Source organism: Haemaphysalis longicornis, unplaced genomic scaffold (assembly GCF_048455015.1).
Source record: "Haemaphysalis longicornis isolate Haplotype H1 unplaced genomic scaffold, Haemaphysalis longicornis Haplotype H1 scaffold_1, whole genome shotgun sequence".
NCBI classification, from domain to species: Eukaryota; Metazoa; Arthropoda; class Arachnida; order Ixodida; family Ixodidae; genus Haemaphysalis; species Haemaphysalis longicornis.
In genome coordinates, this window is record NW_027526203.1 from 143,495,429 (window position 1) to 143,515,846 (window position 20,418).

Sequence of the window (20,418 nt, forward strand, 5' to 3'; positions counted from 1 at the left end):
TTTCAACCTTTTTTGGCTTGTGATTTTCCAGAAAAAATAAAAATTCAGGAAATCGCACTTTGCGGGTCCATTTGTATTAGTTTTTATTAAAACCAATACGTCTCTATTAGTTCGTATTAGACTCAGGTCTATCAGATCTATTAGTATTTGTAAACTAATACAAACTAATAGGTGTATTTGTATTAGACTAATACAACTTGTATATGATACTTATAAAACTGATACAAGTTTGTATAAGACTAATACATGTCTTATACACCTAATACAAAAATGTATAAGACTAATACAAGTTTCTATCAGAATTTTTGCTAGGGACCCTGTACCACCAGGTATGGGAGTGCCAACAAACTCCAAACCTACCCCCAATCCCCTTCTCAACTTTTGAGCAGTGGATGGCTCGTCTGGTCGATCCGGACCTTGGACACCAGCAAGAACTGGTCAAGCGGGCCTGGACGGCAATTAAGTCGCAGCCTGGGTATCCCGGAATAAGGATTCCCTCCACCGGGCGAGTGCCCTGCCATCAGCACTTCCGCTCAATAAATGTTTATTCTCCTCCTCTTACCCTCCTCCTCCTGCAGGCTCAACCTGATGGCCCCTGAACGAACTAGCGGCACAAGCGGCTTTCGTTTGACAGTTGAATTCCTCTATGTTACAAGTTCGTCTCATGTATTTCGAAACAACTGAGTAGCACATTGTACTTGTGCAGCTAGCTCCTGAGATTAGCACTGTCAAAACACTCGAAGAGAACTCCGAACCGCGCATTCGCGGACAGATTTTCACCAGAGAGTAGCGATATGTCCTTAAGTGATGCTGTTTTTTAGATGCGACGCTCAGAGCATCTCTTGTCGGTGGCCCTGTCCTTCCTGCGTGCGTCCGTTGTTGTCCGTCCTTCCTGCGGGCGTCCGTTGTCCGCAGCCTTTCCACTCTCCCCCTCTCCTCTCGGATAGCTAACACTCTCTCGCGAAGGGCATTGGATTGGATTCGATTGGCTTGGCTTGACTTGGATTTGGATTGGATTGGATTAAAGTGGATTGTGTTGCGTCATAGCCGCGGCAGACGCACTGGCGCCGGCGCGTGCCCAGGTGAGAGCGAACACACTCTCTCAAATCTGCGGGTGTGCGGCCCAGCGCGCTCTCACTCCGCCGGTGGGCGGCGCTGCGCATATAACCGGTGTGCCGCTCTCCGGCGGTCTTTCGGTCGACGGTTGCTCTTCGCTTGCGCTTGAACCCCCTCAGCGTCGCATCACACCAGGGTTCCCTCGAGGGGAGGTGGGCGTAATTTTTCTTCTTAATTGAATGTTTTCCGTATATTTCGTACTGTTCGCGATCACATTCGTTGTAGTGCACCCCCCAGATGCAAAAAAAAAGGTTTAAAAAAGATACGAAGTTAACATTGGCCAATATCTCTCTCCTCCCCTAGCGATAATATATCGTCACAATCTGAGCGAATGTTTTCGTCTAGAACCAGGGTGTCGAACCGGAACCGGAACCGAACCGAAAACCGGAACCGAACCCGAATTTTTGCCCGGAACCGGAACTGAACCGGAACAGTATTCTTTCCCCCATTTTGGAACTGAACCCGAACCGGAACGAATCGAAGGAACCGTTCCGAACCGGTTCCGGGGCCTCAAAAATTTTATTTCTAGTTTTACATTTCGGTCCCTACCTTTGCCACTCGCCAGACAGAACCATGAAATATTTCGCATAGTCTGCAGTTCCCAAGGCACATCATGTTCTCTTCTTACTATTGCCCTCAATTTAATGTAAAGTTGTCCGTATATACTATCAGTTTGCGTTAGGTACTGCCTATCTCTCCCAATTCTCTTTTACATTTAGTATAACCTAAGTTAGAACGCATATTCCGAGGCGACATATCATGGAATATTCTTCATGGTTTCTATCTGCATGGTATTTAAAATCGTGTAAAGTTTTTAATGTGTTGTTAATTCGCATGCATCCCTGTCCGCTTGTGAAGGCCTTCAGGGACACCATCAACAATAAATCTATATATTCCACCTATTTTAGTTTGAATGGGCAGTTATATACAAACAGTACTGAGACACAAACACTCGTAGTTCTCAAAATTAACTTCACTTCTGCTTGTATACAGTGCCGTTGTGTCATTTGGTTACTGCTCTAAGAGAACATGAGATATAAAAAATGGGGGATTCTAATTTCCACTTTTAAACTATATTTGATAGCATTTTCATGGTATCTTGAATATGCTCAGCCTTAAACTTTAAAGGCGGATGGATTTAAGACGATTAATGCGGGTTAGCGGGTAGACTGGGGTGGATTAGAGGTGAGTGAATGAGCTAATGCGGATTAGTTGGACTGGTGTGTTGATTAATTTGGATTCCAGGAACTAGCGAGTCAGTTAAGGCAGATTAGACGGTGGGACCACACAGGATATCTTTGGGGTCTTTGGCATTTGGAAATTTTGCAGCATTCTCCTTCTCGACCAATCACGAAATTTGTCAAGCACAAAGTAGCCGCAAAGTTATATGACGACCACCTGAACGCTATAAAATTTTTTTTCTTTATGCCCGTATTGCGCTGTTATGTTGTTTCTATATTAAAATTACCATCTCGCACTAAAGTTAATAACTAATTGCCTAATGCGGATTTTATATTCATCAAAGGGTTTTCAAAACGTGTATATATATATGAGGTGCGACAGTAGGAAAGAAACTAAACTGAAAGAAAAAAAGGGAGGGACGATCAACTGGTTTGATGCAAGAGACGTCCGATAGCATTCTTCAATACCTTCTCTTTCTTTGTGCTACCGTTCTGCAGCCTCCCACAGGTGTAGCATCTCAACCCCCGAACACAGCCCCTTTCAAGCTAAGGAAGCGGCGCCAAAACTCTTATAACAGAGTTTTAGCAGGCGTGGCCCAACCTTGCCAACGATCGATTGCATCTTACAGCACTTCCAATGATCAATCGGAGACCACCAACGAGACAGTCACGATTGTATGGGCACCAGCTCATACTGGCATATCCGGCAAACAAGATCACCAACCTCGTGGCTCGAGATTTGACTCGCTTAGCCTGCTGATGAAGGCGGGCCCGAGTGCATGCATCCCGCAGTCACAGACCAGGAAGTTACTCAAAACTATAGCCTCTTCCGTAGAACGTATTCCTCCCAGCACAAATCGCTACCGATTAACCAGGAAAGATTACTCCGCGCCCTGCGGGCATACTCCTTCCCACACACCACCAGACTCCACCTCTTTGACGGGACACAGCTCTCTCAATTTCGTCGCTTGTGTGGAGAGCCTGGGAACCTCATACACATAGTAGGCGGCTGCGACAAGTGTACCGTAGATCCACCCAACCTCCACGTTTCCATAGAGATTCGGGAGACAGCCATGACCAGCTCCGGCCTTCAAGATCAGTTGCTCTTGATGGTGGAAGCGGCTGTCGATTCGCCCCCCTCGAATGAGGACGCCTCTCTGAAACTTTGCCTCAATTTAATTAAACTTCATTTTTTCTCTCTCTCTCTCTCTACAAGTGATCATTACTGCTGCTTGTGACTTCACTTGGCTATTATCTCTCCTAGAGCCCAATCGCTGTCTCCGGTCGCTGAAGGGTCATTAGAAAGTTCATATCTCCGGTGGTTCCCTATCCACTGCCGTCCTATACACGCCCTCCAATGAGCCTTTATAGCCGTTCTTTCTTTCCAATAGCTCTGTTAGCAGATAAAAGATAAGCAGAAAGAAATTGCTCTAAATGCCACCTGCCACGCTTGGCAGTCAGAAATTAATGCCGACGGCGGACTGTTTTCTACTTCTTGCACTGCTAATCCTTTCGTGTTAAAGCTAAAGCGCCGTTGAAACTTTGGGTAGATGAAAAGCGTAGCAAACCAACCGATTTTTTTGCCTCATTGTGAGAAAATAGGGGTGCGGGCGTGCGTGCGTGGGTACCATTTGGTCGATCCAAAAAAAGATGGCGCACGCGTACCATCTCCTGCCCGCCAAAGAGACCGCCCGTTTGCCAGTAAACTCCCCGCCCGCCTGCCTGCCTGCCTGCCTGCCTGCGTGCCTGCCTGCCAGGCAGAACATTCTGGTGAGGATGCATGATTTGGGGACGAGGGGCGACCCGTCACGAGCTGCCGGGGGATGGGAGACGCAAAATGCCCCACCACGGCGACACTCCAGGGTACCAAAAACGATTGTGGACGGGCGGGTCGTCTGCTTAGTAGGTCGAGGCAAAAGGCTGCCTGCAGGGAGGCTGCTCATTGCCAGAAGATTCTGGTTAGGATGCACTGATGGGGGAGGCGCTGGAGGCACCGGAGCGCTGCCCGCTGGCCAGGAGGGTACATGTTCGCCTTCGAGAAGACTGTGGCGAGGACGCGTTATTTGGAGACGATGTGCGGCCAGTCACCGGTCGGCGAAGGGAGTGGATCACAGGGCGGCACAGCGGTGGCTATGAAGAGCCATGCGTTAGAGCGCAGCCCTTAAGCGCCGCTCCTGTGGTTTCGCGTAGTTTCTCAGCGTCGGCCTCGTTGTAACCGAAAGAACGAAGACGCCACCGAAGATAGAGCGAGCAGGAAAGCGGAGGATGAAAGTATGGCGAAAGTGGGAGGGGAGGGCGAAATTTCCAGACCGCGCGAGACATGCTCCACGGCAGCAACGCCTTACGAGATAACGACAGAGTATACCGCATGCCGTCGTGCATTTGTTGTGGACGCGATCACTTCCTAAGACACAGCAGCTATGCGCCGTCGCCGAGAAGACTACAGTTCGCGCTGTGCTCAAATTTTGCATTAGCGACTACCGTAACCGTCTGCCATATTTCTTGTTTCCTCAAGAAAACAACTGTGGTTTATAAAATTGCCGTGGTATAAGCCAAGTATAAAATAAAATTAAATCATGAAAGTGAACGAACTTAAATTAATAAGGGTAAACTTGCGGCCATAAAGAGCAATGCTTTCACATTCATACAAATACTGCCCTTAAGTGCCCCAACGAACCTTTTGTTTAGCTTAAGTTATCGTTGTAATCGTTGACCTATCTGTCACGATTTGGCCCGCATTCGGGAACGTGGGAGGGTCGTAGTACCCTCCACCCGAGGGACGACCCGCAGCGTGCTGGTGGTGACGGTGACTGACCGCGAGCAGCTCTGCTTGTCGGTGTTTATTCGCCAGCCGTGCACAATGTTTCTTTCACACCGAGCCTGGCAGGGCCACCGAACTTAGCGGCCAACGAAAATTGGGGAGGGGGCGGGGGCGCCACATACTCGTCAAACTACCATAGAAAACGTTTTGCAGTAGCTTGTACAGTTAAAGGAGCTATAGAAGACTTTAGATAAACTCGCCGCGGTGGCTCAATGGCTAAGGCGTTGCGCTGCTGAGCACACAGACGCGGGTTAGATTCCCAGCCGCGGCGGCCGCTTTTCTGGTGGACGCGAAAAGCGAAAACGTCCGTGTGTACGAGATTTAGGCGGACGTTAAAGATCCCCAGGTGGTCAAAATTAATCCGGAGCCCTCCACTACGGCGCGCCTCATCGTCTGCGTTACGTCGGCGCGTTAAACCCTGCAATAAATAAATAAATAAATAAATAAATAAATAAATAAATAAATAAATAAATAAATAAATAAATAAATAAATAAATAAATAAATAAATAAATAAATAAATAAAAATAAGACAACACTTTCGATAAACGCTTTCACCCTTCTGCGCATCTGGAAGCACTGCGAAAACTATAGCAATTGCCAGCACAGAGCAACAGTGCGTGATTTCCTAGTCGCTGCGGATGCAGCTTCCGTTTCTGCTTCGCTTTTGTGGCTTTCTTTTTAAAGTGGCTATGAAATGCGTTCTATTCTGCAACTTAAGGAAAGCCGGAAAATAGTCGCTACACCACTGTAATGATGTCATTCAGCGGTCGAAGAACGCCAAGACCGCGAAGGAGAGAAAAATATTTTAAGCAAATTTCTAAGTTATCTGATGAGGAGAGAGCAGTAATTTTTGGCTGAGGCACTTTGCGACCCCTAATCTAAGTACAGGGTGTGTTGGTTGACTACTTTCTGCAAGCATTTAGAAAAAAGTTGAAAAAAGTGTTGCAGGGTCGCTTTAGTTTGTCCAAGGCAAAGTATTTGCACAAAGAAACATTCATTATGACTTGGTTTTATGCCGCCTTGATAAGGAAACGAAAAACGAGCACAAAAAGATTAACAGAAAAAAACAGGCCTGCTTTTTTTCTTCGAACCCGTTTGAACCCGTTCGAACCGGAACGGAATGGTGCTCTGGAACTGAACCCGAACCGAACCCGAAAGTCTTGAACCCGAACCCGAACCGAACCCGAAAAAAGTCCGGTTCGACACCCTGTCTAGAACAAATTCAAACGAGTCTGCTATTCCTAACCAAACCCCTTCTCGACTGCCGGTTTGCTTTGAGGTGAAAACTACAGAAAAAGTAGAGTTTTACTTACAGCCAGCATACGATGCAGTATCTCAATTTCGCTCTCACCCATTTTGACGGACGTTCGACGTGCACTTAACATAACCATATTTCGCTGCCATTACCTAAAAGCAACACTTGTCATTACGTCTGCTAAAACAGTGCGCAATGTAGAAGTTTAATAAGCTCCAAATATTTATTTTATGCTACTTCGCAGGTTTAAAGACGTACTTCCAAGATTACAAATATCTGTTAGTTAAAATTACTCACGGTAAACAAAATCAATTATAGTGTTCGCCTGGGCTACGGGCCGTTCGCCGAAAGACATTCGTAATAGGGCATTTCGCAATAGCTAGGGTAATTCGTAGCAGGACAATTGGTCGCGTAGGACCGTTTGATCGTAAGCACAGAAAAAGTACATCCAAAACAGAAAAAAGAAACTTCTAACTTTTCAGGGTTGAGAGGGAAGCCGTCTTGAGAGGGAAGCGCGAGGACGAAGAGGAAGAATAGACGTCCTTATGGAGCTGTTAGTCTTGGGGAAGAGCCCTTATTCCAGGACCTCTTGAGACCATCCTGCTTCTTGGGCTCTCTGTACCAGCCAAAGCTGGTCGTCAGGGTCCGAGCCGGACAGTGCTCTCTCTAAGCGCTCAGGAGAGGGGAAGGGCAGGGGGAGTAGGTCGGGGTTGTTATCACCAACGTTTATCTATAAACGTTGGTTATCACAGCCCCACATCATATGGTAAAGCGTGCCCGGAGCCTTGCAGAAGTGGCATTGCGAGGAGCACAGGGCGGTGGCCAGAATGTGGGCTCTAGTTGGTTGGGGAAAGGTGTATGGATGTTTCGAAGGTGGCGTTCTTGTTGTTTGTGAGGTTTTTGTATAGAGGAAGGCACATTGTTCGCTCCAGACGGTAGTGCTGAGTGGTTTCTTTGAAGGAGAAGAGGAAACAGACATGCCACTGCTCGCCGAACTCCTGACTAGCCCGGTGTGTCAGATCTCGGGTATGCTGGTGGGTAGCTTCGTTGCCGGGCACGTCGGCATGGGCTGGAGCCCTAATAATACTCACGCGGTGTTGTGGAGAATGCTGCAGTATAATCTGTGTGGCGGGGGGTGAGGTGAAGCCACTCGAGAAAGTTCTACATATTTGTTGGCAGTCTCTAATAATGGTCTCTGCAGGGGTTTGAGCAATTGCTACGGTGGCCACTTCTTCTGCCTGTAGTGCATGGTTGGTAGGAATTGATGCACTTCTGTGGGAGGGAGGGAGCTTTAGTCACAACAGCCGTCATAGCACTCCTTCCGGGGTAGGTGGCTGCAGGGCAGGAGGTAGAGCTTTCGTGCTGGCGTCTCTGCGATCCTGGTAGTGTGTTGGATGCATGTTCCGGGGCAGTGGGGACACATCAGTGAATTGGCGAATCTCATGCGGAAGCTAAGTCGCATCGGCCTGGAAGTGTTGGCAGTGGCGTACCTATGAGGGAGGAAGAGGGGGGAAGGGGGGGGGGGGGCAGAGGGCTACAAGTGCCCCGGGCGCCACTTTGGAAGGGGTAGGAAGCCTCGATGCAGCGCTTTTTGCGCTGCATCGAGGCTCCTTAGGAGGGGGCGCCGAGTCGAGTACAGAGGGAGAAAAATCGCAGCGGGGCGGCGCAGCGGCAAAAGACGCCATTGAAAAGAGTGCTAGTTTGGACTCGTCGGTACATTGTAACAAACGAACAGCGCTGAGGAAGACAAGGACGAAGAAGGGGGGGGGGGGGAGACACACAAGGGGCGCTGTGCCGGGGTACACACACTACAGTCACTGAAACTAGGAAAGTACTGCCATCAGCGGGCGACGCACGGACACCATTGTGGTTTTGTTGCCAGATTAAGACCGGCGCTGCGGGCGTGTCACCCAACTATAGTGCCTAGAATATATTCTATGCACTAAAGTCCAAAGTTTAAAAAATTTATAAGCGTTGGAATCGTCTGCTTCGCATAAAAATTGCCAATCGCGCGAGTGAAAACTATTTTACTGCAGGCGGATTAGCTGTTTTTGAAGTGTTATTTGAGAATTTCGTGTAACTTATAAATTACGAACCAAACAAGAAACGGGCTACAAAGCAGTATTTGTTTTTGCACGGTAACGATATTCACGCCAAGGGCAAGTAACACGCTTTCCCGTGCGCCGTAAAGTCACCGGAACTTCGTGTGCGGCAGAGTTCACAAGCTGGTTGTTTTCACCGAATAGTGCCAAAGATTGTCCCACCACATTTATCACTGTTTTCGAACATGCAGTGATGCGTATGACGCATATAAGCGAACATCAAGGTTATCCGTATGCGCCAGTGTCGTAGACTGAATTTATTTCCGGGTTTCGCGCGAAGAGGGTGTTCACAACAATGGGCAGCCTAGGGAGAGCAAATGAAACCATTTAAATTAAAAATAACTTTTAACGTTCAAACCTTAAAACAGCTATATCCCTCATGGGTAACCTCAGTGACCTTGATTTAAGCTATATAACCTCGATTATCCGTGCACCCGGCGTAACAAATAATTATGGGGGAGAGAGGGGGGAGGGGGCGCCAGCCCTTCCCATCCGCGTACAGAGCGTATGCACAGTTTGTTTATCGTGCATCGCAATATGTTCCAGCTTACTCAAACTAGATTTATATAGTAAACAAAATCTCTATCAGCACTAGCTGCAATATGCAATCCGTCTTTTGATTTTCCCAGCGTGCGTTTTGTAAATTGTTGTGGCAGGAAATCGCCTATAGTCATTGGATTTATATATTTGAGGGGCATATGCTCTGCTGATCTTCGAATGTGCAGCCCCTTTCATCATGCCGTCCCTGAGGGTTTAGTGTAGTGATATCTAAATGTTACCATTGATGACGTATATTTACCGCGACATCATGCGTTAAGCGGGGGACTCATGGGCGGAGAAGGACGCGTCTGTGCACGCGATTCCCCGTTCCGGTAGCCGGAACTGCCCCCGCCCGGCACCCCAAAACCGGCTCTCCACATGCGTCAAACCTGCTAGATATTTTCCGCCGCTGCCACGCGTCAAACGTGTGGGCAATTAGCTGGCCGGGGGTGGCAGCCAATAACAGCACGAGGCGCGGAAGCGTCATTCATGACGTTTCGCGCGGGTTTCAAAGTGGAGCCTCCGCTCCTGGATTTCGCGAGGTGGCTTTCTCCTGCGCCGCAGCCACGAGCAGCTCAAGAGCGGCCCGCATAGCCGAAAACGATCTGCTGATATCTCTGGTACGAGCAGAACCAAATATATGGGATCAAAAAACAACTGCGTATCGCTTTCGCTTGCCTTGTAACTGCAAAAGACCACGCTGCATAAAGTAAAATTACGAGCAACATCTCTGAGAAGTGTCGGCATGCAGTGTTTTTTTTTTCTCCGTGTAGTCAGCCAAGGATTCCTTTATCGTGGTTGATTCGGTGGTTTTATTAAAGTTCATGTGAAAAGAACACCCATCGAAACCATATTCTTGCCACATTGAATGAGAAAAGCATTTGCAGAAATCCACATAATTGTCAATAATGCGTAGCATTCTTACGCCGCTAGTATTCATTGAGTTTTAGGGGCGAAGCTCCTAAAGCCATGGGTCTGTCCATCCCTTGTGTCTCGTGGTACGTGACTGCCGCATGCTTTCGGAGACGTCGCAAAGTGGGCCGCGTTGCACGCGCAAGAACCGGCTGCAACCGGCAGCGCAAACTCGGCACCGGGAGCGCGAGCTTGTCTGTGTTCGCCAACGGAGGCGCGAGCGCACGTGCACTGCGAGGTGGAGATCACGCAAGAGATCACGCCACGAACGCAGGCAGTCGTTCTCGGAGATCGAACGAGACGCAAGGACCTTTGCTCGTTTCCTTTCGTCTTGTTCGGGCACAAGTTCGCCCTAAATAAAAGTTCTTTCTTTACCGTTGTGTCCCATCCTACGTCACAAATTGTGGTAGAGGTGCGGGGTAGTCCTCGATGGCGCGGGGTCTTTCACCAGGTCTGGGCCTGGGAGCATTGACTCCGAAAATAAAAGTTGATTTGTACAATGTACGCACACAGTCTTACGTCTTTCTTAATGATGTAATGGGCGAACTTTCGCGGGAGAGTTACGGATACCGATGATCTCCCCCTCTCGAGCTTCGCCCCACTTATCATCATTCATTCCGTGGATATGGCGTGATTTTTTTTAGAGACAGATTTGGCTATGAGTAGCCTAATACGTTGGGGTATTCTATTTTGATTTTTTATTTTGTTTCTTTCGACAATGATCTAAATTACACCATTATATTGATTAAGCACTTGGCCAATAGTGTGTTTTTCCGCAGATGACCGGCGTAGTGCTGGTTTCGTCCGTTTGCGCGATTATTTATTCGTGTTGTCGTTCTTTTCCAGGCTTTTTTAGTTGAGTCTTCGTTTTTCAGAGGACATGTATAAGATGCATTTTTTAAAATTTCGTTCTCATTTTTGCGAAATGGTTATATTGTGTATTTGGGGGGGGGGGGGGATATTGTGTTTTACCATTTACTTTCATTACGCTACTACAACGATTAAATGCGTTACTTCCGCCAGTTATGCATTGTTGTGGAACTGCAGGGCGTTACATGACTGGTTCGTCTCCGCAATTTTTTTTTCGTAATTTCAACGTTCTTTTGTCGGCTTTTTTAAGTTACGTCTTCATTTTCGAGCAGACGTAAGACATATTTTTAGTAAGTTCACTGTTGTGATAATATATTTTTTCTATTTTTGTACTATGATTTTAGTTTCTCAAAACTCCGCTTGGCCAATTAATCCATTAACGCTATTAATGGATATAATTGGCCCAAATTACTTAAAGCAACAATCTCCTACGAGAGGAAATGACGAGCATCGCGGGGCACCCAGGAGAAAGAACTCCGTCAAGCGTCAATGCGGCCCTTGTGCGGGCTGCCAAAGGCTGCATGCACGCACGACGGAACGAGGCGGAGCTGAGCGGCCCGACGCATCGACGGCACCCGGCGGTGGGGAGCGGTTTCCGGAACGTTTACCGGCGCCAAAAACCGGCTGCAAAGACGGACATGTGTCTAGCCCTTTAACGTTTTTTTTTTCTGAAGGGGGGGGGGGGGGGGGGGGGGGCAAGTACTGGGAGGTCCAGAATACAAAAAAAAAAAAGAACAGGAGACGAATGGAGATTATAAAAACAAGTAAAATGGGTGCAAGGGTCTTCGCGGCGCCTCGAACAAAGCCTGAGTAAGCTGCGTAATCAACTCCGCGGTTCAACAACGCGTAACGAAGAAAGTGCTGCTGCTGCAGCCGAAAGCACACAGCCCCTGGAATTCAGTTATCCTTTACATTGTGTTGTAGCACGTAATGTAATAATAAAATAAATGCGCGAAATCGATGATGAAATTCGATTTGCATCATCGAGCAGGTCGCCGCAGACCACGTGACGGAGGCGGACCATTGAAAGGCGGATTCACGCGGCAGCAGAGAGAAAAGAAAGACGGTACTCTCCATGTTCCAGTGAATTTAGCGCACACGGGGAGCTAGCATCCCTCCATCCCCCGGCATAGGCCCCCTTGTGTGTCGCCCTCTCTTCGTCCTATTCTTTTGTGACAATGTCGCTCTTCAAGCTGCTAAACGGATTAAGACGGATTTCTGGGCAATTTGGTATTCATGGTAGACGATCAAAGCGCAAAAATTGCACAAATGACGAAGGAGGACAAATGTACATGCCTACCAGTTCATGCTTGATGCACATGATGTGAATGAATGTACACGCTGGAGCTACCAGTTAAACTGCTCTCCTTGTCGTGCAGCGCCACCACCCATGTGTGAATACTCAGGCGCGCCCGAATCAGGGAGTCCAAGAGGAACCCCCAGATGATATCCAGTGTGCGTGCGTGCGTGCTTGTTTTCATCTGTATTCCAGCAGTGGGCGGGGAGGAGGGGGTGGGGAGGAGTGCCTAACATTTGCACCCTTATACAGTGAAATCTCAATATAACGAACTTCAGGGGACCGCGAAAAATTGCTCGTTATTCTGAAAGGTCGTTGTAGCGAAAATCGCAAAATTTAAGACAACAAATAGTATTCCAATGTCTAAAACGACCTACGTGTACAGCAGTGCATCCTTGAAGTCATTGTTCTCGAAAAATGCACAAGTGATCATGAAACAATGCACGTTTATTTAAAGTAGTTGGCAATTTTCTTCAGGTACATGCAGCACAAGCTTCCTAGCACGAAGGACTACAACTCTTCCACATTCCTGCGGACTTAGTCGGTGGCCATGCGGTTTTTCCCCGGAAATGTGCGGAGTTTTCGTATGCTGTCCAGCACATCCGCAGTCGTCACGAGCTCGTCGTAGTCTTCGAGTGCTGCTACTGCCCCCTCAGAGGCATCGTCGTTCATGCCGTCTTCGCTGCCTTCTTCATTCTGAACGCTCACGCTCTGGAGAATGTCCTCTGTTGTCAGCTCCGCTGATGTTCGTAAAGATCCAGCAAGCCACCTGAGCAGCGGCGGAGCGTATAAAAACTTGGGGTGGGGCGCGAATAGCGTGGCCGCGGCTTTCTGGACGGAGAAGGCCACCCATGCTTAATTTTTTGTCTTCTCCTCACCTTCTTTTTTCTCTCTCTTGCATAGGCTCGCGCATTCCGAGGAGCAAGCTGCAAGACGTCCTCTTCTGCGCTACGCTTTGCCGTGTCGTCTGCTAGCATATGGCTCCGGTTGTCGCGATTGTTTAACGGAAACCTAACAATCTTCTGCCTTGAAAATATGAGTTCGTAGTACTGAGGCGTTGTTAACATGGCACGGAACTAAATAAAATGATCGTTATTTTGAAAAGTTCGCTATTATGAAGTACGTAGTAGTGAAATAATTTTACATTAAAACTATAAGCAGTCGGTGTGGGATTTATTAAATGCTCATCAATCTGAAAAGTTCGTGAATGTGGTGTTCGTTGTACTGAGATTTGACTGTAATCCTATTAACCCTTTGCAGGTATTCTTAAAGGACGAGGTGAGGCACGTGCAGGGGATTGCAGGGGCCCTGGTTTGTTTACTCTACGAAAGCTTTATGGTCATGTTTCATAAAAAAATACCCGCCGCGAATTCCAAGTGGAAGGCGCTCCGCTACTGAGCCCGCGGTTGGATTTCTATGCTTTTGGGGAGTTTTACAGTTCCGACCGATTTGGCTACTGGACCGATTTAGCTACTGCATGATTTGAATCGTTTTTACTTTTGAAGGGTTCATAAAATATCTGAGCAGTCTCCATGTTTTTGATGTACTCAGTTGGCCCCGGAGACTGTCGCAAATGGATAGCCAGCTTTCTTTAAACATGTAGGTGAGCCACACAGCGGGCTATCCTACTTTTCAAACAACGATTTAGGCGCTGTCCTTTCCAGCATTTGATGAGGGTTCTTGATTGATTGTAGGGTTTAAGTTTAACGCGCGGACGCAACGCAGACGATGAGGCGCGCCGTAGCGGAGGGCTCCGGATTAATTTTATAGCGCTTTCCATTGGGTGAACTGGAGCACACTTCTAACTGCACCCAAAGTGCTCTCGCGAGTTCTGGCGTCTTCCAGTGGTCGGGCAGGAACAGGGGCGTTGTATTTCATTGGTTGAGGAGGAGCACTTTTTTGGCGCTGAGAGCAGCCGAGAGCAGTTCTCGGTGCTCCGTCGCCTGCGGCGGAGTAACAGTCTAGCCACTGTAGTAACAGGGAACGCCGAGGAAGTCACATGACCTCTTTTACGTCATTTCTGGTTTTATTCCCGGGTGGCGGAGGAAAAATGGCGGAATCCAGCAGCCGCGATAGTCGCTCAGTGCGTACGGCAGCAGCTAAGCGCGGCCGTCTGGACGATGCTGCTACTTTTAGATGATGAAAGCACCACAGATTCAAGCGCAAACTCATCATCGGACAGCAGCAGCAGCAGCGACGACGACGACGACGATTTGACATTGCATGAGTTTATGTTCGAGCACCTGTTCACCCCGCCGGAGCAGCGACCGAAGGTAGAGTCGTATCTGGAAAAGATGGCGGATGCTGTTATCGTTCGCAGCTAATTTTAGGGAGATACGATAGTGACGCTATCATGGACATGAACATCCGCTCGGCTTCTTCATTCGTCGCCATGCGGAAGGCAGACACAAAACCACCGGCACGTATCTGGCAAAACTGGCGAGGAACAGCGGGCGGAAAACACGAGCGCGCGAAATGCTCCGGGAAGCGAGAGCGGGAAAAGTTTCGTCACATGACTCTTGACATCACGCCCTCCCCCTCTTTTCACTGCTCCCGGAGCAGCGCAAATGTTTCATTCGCGGAACGAAAGCACACGTCCCCGTTACTCCCGTGTGCTGCTCTGGCTGCTCGCTCCACTTGCTCCTGTTCTCCCAATGGAATTCGCCATCAGATGCGAAGGCATCTCATTCACTCGCCTTGTCCCTGCATCCGGCGTCGTCGTCGGCGTCCACCCCTCCCCCATTCTCCTCGCCGCGCCAGCTGCGCTCTCCGCCGCTCACCCCCTCTCCTTTCCGATAGCGAACACTCTCTCGCGAGGGGCATTGGATTGGATTCGATTGGATTGGCTTGGATTGGCTTGGCTTGGATTTGGATTGGAATGGATTGTGTTGGATTGTGTTGCGTCATAGCCGCGGCAGACGCACCGGCGCCGGCGCGTCCCCTCAGCGTTATGCGCGCTATAAAACGCGGTGCCTGCGCCGCTCCGCTCCATCGTTCCAGCGCCGCTCCTCCGCTGTCCAACGCTGCAACGTGAACCACCCTATGCATCGCATCTACACAGGGGTTCCTGCGAGGGGAGATGGGAGTTTTTTTTGACCACCTGGGGATCTTTAACGTGCGCCGAAATCTCGTACACACGGGCTTTCGTGCTTTTCGCCTCCATCAGAAAAGCGGCCGCCGCGGCCGGGAATCGAACCCGCGTCCTTGTGCTCAGCAGCACAACGCCTTAGCCACTGAGCCACCATGGCGGGTTGATGAGGCTTCTTCTCGCTTCCCATAAGTTGAGGTGAGAATTTACACAGGAAGTTGTAGTGGTTGTCCGAATTTTTCTTGTGAAACAATTCATATCCTTGCGGAGTTGGATGGTCCATTCCTGTAGAGTGAGCAATGGGGTGGTTTCACTGCCAAGTCGGTCTTGCTCTCTTTACTCAGGAAATTTGGGCCAGTCCGTGAGGCTCGCCCTGCCCAGAGGGATAGCCTGTTCTTCTCCAAGCATTGTCGTAGCGATCGAATGGTCACTTCCAACGTTTTCCCCGGTGTGAGACCACATAGCCGTGACGTTCCCCGTAGTGATGGAGAGATCAGGGGACGTGTCATTGGAGACGCTGTTACCCATGAGCGAGGGAGTATGCGGGTCCGACAGCTGGATGAAATTTTCCTCTTCAAGGATGGAATGCAAAGCGGTTCCTCTCTTGTTGGTCTTGCTGTATCCCCATAAAGGATCTGCCGTGTTAAAATCTCCCACGGTGATGAGGGGATTAGACAATGCAATGCGTTTTGCTTGCTTGATGAAGAAAGAGGTTCGCATCTTGGCCTCTTGGACGGCAGTATATGTTTAGTAAGTAAAGGCTCTTAACTTTCCTCGGGACAATTTCCGCTAGTATTCCATTTTTTTCCGACTGCTGGAGCGGATGCTGTATAGCTGTGATTCATTTGCTTATTAGCATGGCGAGATAACTTCAGGGTCCGTATTCATATGAGATAAAGCCGGGAAGTTTTGCCGGGGAGTTTCTTTCCTGAGGGGTAATGATATCTAGTCACTCCTGAGCTGTGGCTATGTACTGAGCCAATGAGCTGGCTTTGTTCCAGTAGCCCCTACAGTTCCATTGTTATGTGGTGAGTTTTGACCCCTGCGTAGGAATGTGCCTACTCTTGGGAGTTGCAATCTTGAAAAGTGGCATCCTCTACCAGGTATGATGGCTTGCTGTAGGGCTTGAGGTCTCGGCGAGTGACGAGCAGTGGTTGTCTCTCCTACTTCTGTTGACTTCTGTCTGTTGACTTCTAATTTATCTAATCGTTGTGCGATTTGTTTTAACATGGCCACCATTTGCTTTGTGGTTTCGGCGATTTGGGTATTCTCTTGAGCCAGCGGGAATTCTATCGTGCTGGCAGATTGGTAAATGGATTCTGAAATGGGTGTTTACGGGGGTGTTGGTGCGGGGCGTTCGGGTTTTTTGCGTTTCTCTGGCGTATTGTTTGCCGCTTGCCTAACTTTTGCCTTGAGAGCGAGCAGCTCATTTGGGGTTGTCTGTTTGCCTGACGTTGTTTAATCTCGACAAGAAGCTGCGCGTTTAGTTGTTTAAGCTCCGCCGGCTCGTCACGCTTGGCGGGATTTGGGGAGGAGGGGGAGGGGTCTGAGCACGTGGAGAGACCGTCTGAGCCCAGCTCACCTGTACTCCCGTCGCATGTTCTGCGGGTCTCCGCTTGGCTCTGGGTGTTATCCTGCGAGAACTAGAAATTTATCGTGTCTTGCCCCCGTCTCTGTATGGCCCCTTGGATCTGGAGCGGGATCTTGACTACCGGCTACCCTGGCTGGATCCGCGCTGTTTTTTCCTCCGGTTGACTGCTGGAAGAAACCGTTGCGGGAATTCCCTGCTAGCCGGGAATTCCCTGCTAACCCTGCTAGCCGCAGAGTGCACTCGTGAAGAGGCTGAGAAGGCAAGGCAGGCCGCACGAGAAGAGGCTGAGAGAGCTAAGAGAGAAAGAATTTCAGAGGCAACTTCAGTTGGAGCGAGAGAAAGCGGAGCGAGAGGAGAAAGCGGAGCGAGAGGAGAAATCACGCAATGGTGAACTCGAGGTTCTAAAAACGCGACTCGTGGTACGATGGTTGAAGACGGAATTCTCATCAGGTGAAGAAAACGTGAAAGAGAAGAATAGTGGCCGAAGTACTAAGCCTGAGAAGGCAAAGGAGGGCCAGGATAGCTTGAAGTGAAGAGGAGGGTGTATTCGCGATCCGCAAGGAGGAAACGCCTTCAACTTTGTGCGAAAGCACACCACTTAACACGTCGAAGGACGATGATCCTACAGATGGCTCTGCGGAGCTTGAGGGTGGCGAAAACATCCAGGTCGTGAATGCCGTCATGACGTCGGGGCCGAACGACCTAGACGAAAGTGTACCCCATATTGCGGATAGAATGCCTGAGGAAACCGTTGTCTTTCCGAAAGACACGGGCAGAAGCACACTTCTAGTGCAGGAAGACCCAGTTCGAGAAGGCGAACTCGCTGGGCAAACTAGCGCCGTGCGCCTACCTGACGGCTCCAGGAACAAGTCGTCTGACGCTAAGGTCCAGGTTCAGGCCACCGTACGAAGCGGGACCGCACTCCGCATAGAGAGCTCGCCGTACATCAGCGTCGACGACGATACAGTGACTTCGGCGGTAGAAGAGAAACCACCCGTCGTCACGAAGGAAGAGACGGATATCGGGGAACCCCGATCCGATGCCTCGGGTAGAAGCGAAGCGGGGCTTGTCGTAACACGAGCACCGGAAAAAGCGAAGCCGGCATGTTTCCGGCGCTCAGAATCTGTGACGGAGCAACCTCGAAGGAAAAAAAAAAGTGTCGAAGGTCCTAAGAGGAACAAATTGAAAACTGCCCTTAGAAAACTCGGCAAGCAGATCACCTGCCAGAAGAAGGAGTGCAGGTTTGAACTCAAGCGTAAAAGCAGAACTCCCCACAGGCATTTCCCTAAACAGGTAGGCGTGAGGAAGCGAAAATCAGTTACTCGTCGGCAAACTGCCCTAACAAAGACGTGCGACGGTATAGTGGCTTACCACTCGAACATTGACCAGACGAAGGCCCAAACAGTGCAGACACTGAAGCAATTTTGTGGACCCGGTATCGTGGCAAACGCGAAGGGGTTTGTCGTTTCGCATAACGCTAGGATACGGAATTCCTTCAAGGGACGAGTTCCGCAAAGTCAGCTCAGAAAGCGGCCAATAGGCACAGGTTGAACAGGCAGAATGCTAATTCAGGTATGCATATGTTGTATGAGTGGAATTTTATGACCGAGTTCTATCTTAATGTCATTCTGCTGTACCTGAACATTGTATTCATTGTTTGTCTATCATACTTTATGCGAAGTTTGTACTTATGCTGTCACTACTGGCTGTACAGTGCACACGCTGTATATTCACGTAGCAGTTGCGTCTTGCGTGAATTTTGCCATCATTTTTCTACAGTACTTGCTATGCTGTTTGCGAGCAGCATAATAGTTCTGGGCGTTATCAGTTTTATTGTACTGGAGTATTGTACCTGTTTCTGGGTACTGACTTACACTAATTGAATGTTAGCGAACAAGACTTTTGCACTACATTGAACTCTGTATTTTAAAACAAGTTTCGCCTTTGTAATGACTATTGTCCAGACCCTTCTAATGTGCACTACCTTGTTCTGCCTTTTCAGTTACCTCATACCATCTGTATTATACTGCCGCGAACCATGCAATGAGTTTGTTTATTTGTGTTTTGCTTTTACCGCCCAGCTGCGCCGGTCTGTGTTATCTGTGTTATCTGTGTGCCAAGGGAAGCGCGTGTTCCATTCTTTCTTTCTATGCCGTATGTGTTATCTCTTCTGATGGGCAGAGCGTTCCCAACTAACGTGAACAGCCTAGAATAATCTTCTTTGTTCTGGATGTAATTCGACGGTTCCAGAAACACTCGCGCTTAAAGAAATTTTTGCGGAGCCGACGCCGCGGCATTCGAATCGCCGGAGCTCGCCTGCACACGTCACTTTGTTGTTTGCTGCTTCACCGCCTGTGTATTCTTTGAGTTGTTAGGGGAGCACATGTTCGCTCCAATAAAGGTGTTTTCCTTGAAGACAACTGCGTCGTCTTTGACTTCGTGACATCTGGTAGAGGTGCGGGGTACATGCACCCTACGCCCTCGTCAAGCCGACAAGCAAGCCCCACTCGTGCCAGCCGCCGACAGCAAGGTCTTCAGCCGGAGTTTGGACTGCTTCCGGATAACGTGAAGAAAGAAGACGTCGTGAAAACCACCATGATCAACGCAGGCACCATGACCACCGCTTCAAATCCTGCCCTCGTTCTCCAGCAACCAAGGGAGCCACCATACTTCCATAGGTCACCTTCGGAAGATCCTGAAGACTGGTTGGAGCAAGTCGAACGGGTCAGGCTGTTTAACCGATACCAGTATGCTGCGTAGAATTCTTGAATACAGGTTAAAAGAAGTGTTTTTGATGTATCGGTGGGCTTTGGCGTCGCCAGGTGCGCATGCGTGCCCTCGTCCTTTCGTTTGCCGCCGGTGCAGCTACACGGCGCTCCTATGCGTTTCGGCCACCGCCCCCGTGCTCCAATTACTTCTCGCGGCACCTGTACAGTTCAGCTTGCCTTCTTTGCGAGCAGGTGCGGCGTGATGACTCTGGAGGGGTTGAGGAGAGTCACCAGAGGAAATGTCCGATGAAGTCGCAAACCATCCTCGACTTGGGGCCCTACCCAAGCCTCGAATCTGCTGCACAAAACAACAACAAAAATGCATTGATAACAATCCTGAATCGACGTTCAAGCAGTTACTAAGGCAATCATAAAACGGCAATGCGCCACAAATTCACATTGAGAGCAAGAGAGTACGCGCCGAAGGCCCGTTCACTTCTGTTACAACTTCATGCACCTGCACAGCTGGAATATATTTGACCATTACTTTCCACTCCAAGACGGCTGACATGTCTCATTAACTTCACATTACATGCACGAAGTATTTTGAAAACAGAAGAGTGCCGTTGGCCAGCTTTTTAAAATTCACTATAACTTGTACAAAGCTAATTTGCTTACATGTCATCTTTGGAGAAGACGAGAAACTTGGCCGAACTCTTTCGCCCTGTGTTGCTGCACCACAGAGCCGCGCAGGACTGGTAACGCTCCTTCCTCCGCGGCCCCACGTTTGCAATACATTCTAATATATTTTCTAATGAAACTTTCAGCCCGTGGAGGCGTTTAGGTAACCCGCGCAACCCTTCGAACGCCGGCTTGCTCATGCATGCACCAAACTGGCCGCCGTGCGCGCCGAGAGAAAGAAAAAAAAAATATTGG

The 20,418-nt window shown here is 49.1% G+C and overlaps 1 protein-coding gene across 1 annotated transcript in view; it reads right to left on the reverse strand.

Moving 5' to 3' along the window:
• Nucleotides 1-20,418, reverse strand: part of LOC144137492 (E3 ubiquitin-protein ligase parkin-like) — a 114,101-nt gene that overhangs the window by 75,082 nt on the left and 18,601 nt on the right. The window lies entirely within an intron of this gene.